We start from the raw sequence: 7,056 nt of genomic DNA on the forward strand, positions 1-7,056 counted from the left end.
ATATCATTAAAGTCAACACTTCAAAAATAGTACAAAACATGATTTTATATCTTAATTTCAACGCATATTAAAATTCCGATTTTTATATGCTTATACAATACTCTATTCTCAAGTTAATCTCTTGAAACCTAGACTACTAGGTTAAGGTAATCATTCTAATTACTCATTGCTTACTTTCAAGTATATGATTAAAGCTTGGGTTTTATATACATATTGAAACATGATTTTATATTTTAATTTTCGACGAATATTAAAATTCATATTTTTAAATAATTATAGAACACTCAATTATCAAGTTATTCTCTTGAAACCAAGACTATTAGGTTAAGGTAATCATTCATATTACTCATTGTTAACTTTCAAGTATTTCATTAAAGCTTGGGTTTTATATACATATTGAAACATGATTTTATATTTTAATTTTCGACGAATATTAAAATTCATATTTTTAAATAATTATAGAACACTCAATTCTCAAGTTAGTTTCTTGAAACCAAGACTATTAGGTTAAGGTAATCATTCATATTACTCATTGTTAACTTTCAAGTATTTCATTAAAGCTTAGGTTTATTTATACTATGAACCATGTTTTTATATGTTAATTATTGATGAATATTAAAAGTTCATATTTTTAAATGCTTATACAACACTCAATTCTCAAGTGAATCTCTTGAAACCAAGACTATTAGGTTAAGGTAATCATTCTAATTACTAATTGCATACTTTCAAGTATATCATTAAAGCTTGGGTTTTATATACATATTGAAACATGATTTTATATTTTAATTTTCGACGAATATTAAATATTCATATTTTTAAATAATTATATAACACTCAATTCTCAAGTTAGTTTCTTGAAACCAAGACTATTAGGTTAAGGTAATCATTCATATTACTCATTGTTAACTTTCAAGTATTTCATTAAAGCTTAGGGTTATTTATACTATGAACCATGTTTTTATATGTAAATTATTGACGAATATTAAAAGTTCATATTTTTAAATGCTTATAGAACACTCAATTCTCAAGTTAATTTCTTGAAACCAAGACTACTAGGTTAAGGTAGTCATTCTAATTACTAATTGCATACTTTCAAGTATATCATTAAAGCTTAGGTTTTATTTATACTATGAACCATGTTTTTATATGTTAATTTTGACGAATATTAAAAGTTCATATTTTTAAATGCTTATAGAACACTCAATTCTCAAGTTAATCTCTTGAAACCAAGACTATTAGGTTAAGGGACATTCATATACTCATTGTTTAACTTCAAGTATTTCATAAATTAGGTTTTATTTAACTAGAACCTGTTTTTATATGAAATTATTGACGAATATTAAAAGTTCAGATTTTTAATGCTATCGAACAATCAATTCTAAAGTTAATTTCGTGAACCAAGACGCATAGGTAAGGTTAGTTTTCTAATTACTATGCATTACGTCAAATATTTCATGAAGCAAACCACTTCACAAACCACATTGAAAACATAATACTATTTGTTCTATTTTATGTAATGATTAAAATTTTAACATTTAACTGCGTATATAATACTTAATTTTCAAGATATGATTAACCATGATACATATAAATTACTAATTTTTTCAGATGGCAGCAATATGCGAATCACTTAAAGTATTAGGTAGCATGAATTAACATATTTACTACTTGAGAAAGTATCAACATCCTACGTTAAACTATACAAGCAGATTCTGATTTTATTATTATTATATGTGCTGTAAGTGTAATGTTTATTGAATCTATTTAATAGTCAATTAATACCAATGGTATAACAATGTTTCTGTCAAGATACCCTGACCAATAGATTCAGAAAACAATTCTAATATTCCATTGTTAACTTTCATGTATTTCATTAAATCAACACTTCAAAATAGTACAAAACATGATTTTATATCTTAATTTTCAACGCATATTAAAAATTCCGATTTTTATATGCTTATACAACACTCAATTCTCAAGTTAATCTCTTGAAACCTAGACTACTAGGTTAAGGTAATCATTCTAATTACTCATTGCTTACTTTCAAGTATATCATTAAAGCTTGGGTTTTATATACATATTGAAACATGATTTTATATTTTAATTATTGACGAATATTAAAAGTTCATATTTTTAACTGATTATATAATTCTCAATTCTCAAGTTATGTCTCTTGAAACATAGACTACTAGGTTAAGGTAATCATTCTAATTACTCATTGCTTACTTTCAAGTATATCATTAAAGCTTCGGTTTTTTATACATATTGAAACATGATTTTATATTTTAATTTTCGACAAATATTAAAAGTTCATATTTTTAAATGCTTATAGAACACTCAATTCTCAAGTTAATTTCTTGAAACCAAGACTACTAGGTTAAGGTAATCATTCTAATTACTAATTGCATACTTTCAAGTATATCATTAATGCTTGGGTTTTATATACATATTGAAACATGATTTTATATTTTAATTTTCGACGAATATTAAATATTCATATTTTTAAATAATTATAGAACACTCAATTATCAAGTTATTCTCTTGAAACCAAGACTATTAGGTTAAGGTAATCATTCATATTACTCATTGTTAACTTTCAAGTATTTCATTAAAGCTTAGGTTTTATTTATACTATGAACCATGTTTTTATATGTAAATTATTGACGAATATTAAAAGTTCATATTTTTAAATGCTTATAGAACACTCAATTCTCAAGTTAATTTCTTGAAACCAAGACTACTAGGTTAAGGTAGTCTTTCTAATTACTAATTGCATACTTTCAAATATTTCATTGAAGCTAACACTTCACAAACACATTGAAACATAATACTATTTGTTCATTTTATGTTAATATTAAAATTTTTAACATTTAACTGCTTATATAATACTTAATTTTCAAGATATTATTTAACCATTATACATATAAAATGACTATATTTTTTCAGATGGCAGAAAAGCGAATCACTTAAAGTATTATGTAGCAGGAATTAACATATTTACTACTTGAGAAAGTATCAAAATCCTACGTTGAAACTATACAAGCAGATTCTGATTTTAATTATGGTTATATGTGCTGTAAGTGTAATGTTTATTAAATCTATTTTATAGTCAATTAATAGCAATGGTATAACAATATTTCTGTCAAGATACCCTGACCATTAGATTCAGAAAACAATTCTAATATTCCATTGTTAACTTTCATGTATTTCGTTAATGTCAACACTTCAAAATTAGTACAAAACATGATTTTATATCTTAATTTTCAACGCATATAAAAATTCCGATTTTTAAATGCTTATACAACACTCAATTCTAAAGTTAGTCTCTTGAAACTTAAACTATTAGATTAAGGTAACCATTCTTATTACTTATTGTTAACTTTCAAGTATTTCATTAAAGCTTAGGTTTTATATATACTATGAACCATGTTTTTATATTTTAATTTTTGACGAATATTAAAAGTTCATATTTTTAAATGCTTATAGAACATTCAATTCTCAAGTTAATCTCTTGAAACCTAGACTACTAGGTTAAGGTAATCATTCTAATTACTCATTGCTTACTTTCAAGTATATCATTAAAGCTTGGGTTTTATATACATATTGAAACATGATTTTATATTTTAATTTTCGACGAATATTAAAAATTCATATTTTTAAATAATTATAGAACACTCAATTATCAAGTTATTCTCTTGAAACCAAGACTATTAGGTTAAGGTAATCATTCATATTACTCATTGTTAACTTTCAAGTATTTCATTAAAGCTTGGGTTTTATATACATATTGAAACATGATTTTATATTTTAATTTTCGACGAATATTAAATATTCATATTTTTAAATAATTATAGAACACTCAATTCTCAAGTTAGTTTCTTGAAACCAAGACTATTAGGTTAAGGTAATCATTCATATTACTCATTGTTAACTTTCAAGTATTTCATTAAAGCTTAGGGTTTATTTATACTATGAACCATGTTTTTATATGTTAATTATTGATGAATATTAAAAGTTCATATTTTTAAATGCTTATACAACACTCAATTCTCAAGTGAATCTCTTGAAACCAAGACTATTAGGTTAAGGTAATCATTCTAATTACTAATTGCATACTTTCAAGTATATCATTAATGCTTGGGTTTTATATACATATTGAAACATGATTTTATATTTTAATTTTCGACGAATATTAAATATTCATATTTTTAAATAATTATATAACACTCAATTCTCAAGTTAGTTTCTTGAAACCAAGACTATTAGGTTAAGGTAATCATTCATATTACTCATTGTTAACTTTCAAGTATTTCATTAAAGCTTAGGGTTTATTTATACTATGAACCATGTTTTTATATGTAAATTATTGACGAATATTAAAAGTTCATATTTTTAAATGCTTATAGAACACTCAATTATCAAGTTAATTTCTTGAAACCAAGACTACTAGGTTAAGGTAGTCATTCTAATTACTAATTGCATACTTTCAATTATATCATTAAAGCTTAGGTTTTATTTATACTATGAACCATGTTTTTATATGTTAATTATTGATGAATATTAAAAGTTCATATTTTTAAATGCTTATACAACACTCAATTCTCAAGTGAATCTCTTGAAACCTAGACTATTAGGTTAAGGTAATCATTCTTATTACTCGTTGTTAACTTTTAAGTATTTCATTAAAGCTTTGGTTTTATATATACTATGAACCATGTTTTTATATCTTAATTTTTGACGAATATTAAAAATTCATATTTTTCAATGCTTATATAACACTCAATTCTAAAGTTAGTCTCTTGAAACCAAGACTACTAGTTTAAGGTAATCATTCTTATTACTCATTGCATACTTTCAAATATTTCATTGAAGCTAACACTTCACAAACACATTGAAACATAATACTATTTGTTCATTTTATGTTAATATTAAAATTTTTAACATTTAACTGCTTATATAATACTTAATTTTCAAGATATTATTTAACCATTATACATATAAAATTACTATATTTTTTCAGATGGCAGAATAGCGAATCACTTAAAGTATGATGTGACAGGAATTAACATATTTACTACTTGAGAAAGTATCAACATCCTACGTTAAAACTATACAAGCAGATTCTGATTTTTATTATTATTATATGTGCTGTAAGTGTAATGTTTATTGAATCTATTTAATAGTCAATTAATACCAATGGTATAACAATGTTTCTGTCAAGATACCCTGACCAATAGATTCAGAAAACAATTCTAATATTCCATTGTTAACTTTCATGTATTTCATTAAAATCAACACTTCAAAAATAGTACAAAACATGATTTTATATCTTAATTTTCAACGCATATTAAAAATTCCGATTTTTATATGCTTATACAACACTCAATTCTCAAGTTAATCTCTTGAAACCTAGACTACTAGGTTAAGGTAATCATTCTAATTACTCATTGCTTACTTTCAAGTATATCATTAAAGCTTGGGTTTTATATACATATTGAAACATGATTTTATATTTTAATTATTGACGAATATTAAAAGTTCATATTTTTAACTGATTATATAATTCTCAATTCTCAAGTTTGTCTCTTGAAACATAGACTACTAGGTTAAGGTAATCATTCTAATTACTCATTGCTTACTTTCAAGTATATCATTAAAGCTTCGGTTTTTTATACATATTGAAACATGATTTTATATTTTAATTTTCGACAAATATTAAAAGTTCATATTTTTAAATGCTTATAGAACACTCAATTCTCAAGTTAATTTCTTGAAACCAAGACTACTAGGTTAAGGTAATCATTCTAATTACTAATTGCATACTTTCAAGTATATCATTAATGCTTGGGTTTTATATACATATTGAAACATGATTTTATATTTTAATTTTCGACGAATATTAAATATTCATATTTTTAAATAATTATAGAACACTCAATTATCAAGTTATTCTCTTGAAACCAAGACTATTAGGTTAAGGTAATCATTCATATTACTCATTGTTAACTTTCAAGTATTTCATTAAAGCTTAGGTTTTATTTATACTATGAACCATGTTTTTATATGTAAATTATTGACGAATATTAAAAGTTCATATTTTTAAATGCTTATAGAACACTCAATTCTCAAGTTAATTTCTTGAAACCAAGACTACTAGGTTAAGGTAGTCTTTCTAATTACTAATTGCATACTTTCAAATATTTCATTGAAGCTAACACTTCACAAACACATTGAAACATAATACTATTTGTTCATTTTATGTTAATATTAAAATTTTTAACATTTAACTGCTTATATAATACTTAATTTTCAAGATATTATTTAACCATTATACATATAAAATGACTATATTTTTTCAGATGGCAGAAAAGCGAATCACTTAAAGTATTATGTAGCAGGAATTAACATATTTACTACTTGAGAAAGTATCAAAATCCTACGTTGAAACTATACAAGCAGATTCTGATTTTAATTATGGTTATATGTGCTGTAAGTGTAATGTTTATTAAATCTATTTTATAGTCAATTAATAGCAATGGTATAACAATATTTCTGTCAAGATACCCTGACCATTAGATTCAGAAAACAATTCTAATATTCCATTGTTAACTTTCATGTATTTCGTTAATGTCAACACTTCAAAATTAGTACAAAACATGATTTTATATCTTAATTTTCAACGCATATAAAAATTCCGATTTTTAAATGCTTATACAACACTCAATTCTAAAGTTAGTCTCTTGAAACTTAAACTATTAGATTAAGGTAACCATTCTTATTACTTATTGTTAACTTTCAAGTATTTCATTAAAGCTTAGGTTTTATATATACTATGAACCATGTTTTTATATTTTAATTTTTGACGAATATTAAAAGTTCATATTTTTAAATGCTTATAGAACATTCAATTCTCAAGTTAATCTCTTGAAACCTAGACTACTAGGTTAAGGTAATCATTCTAATTACTCATTGCTTACTTTCAAGTATATCATTAAAGCTTGGGTTTTATATACATATTGAAACATGATTTTATATTTTAATTTTCGACGAATATTA

The sequence above is a fragment of the Rhopalosiphum maidis genome, chromosome 3, assembly GCF_003676215.2.
Source record: "Rhopalosiphum maidis isolate BTI-1 chromosome 3, ASM367621v3, whole genome shotgun sequence".
NCBI lineage: Eukaryota > Metazoa > Arthropoda > Insecta > Hemiptera > Aphididae > Rhopalosiphum > Rhopalosiphum maidis.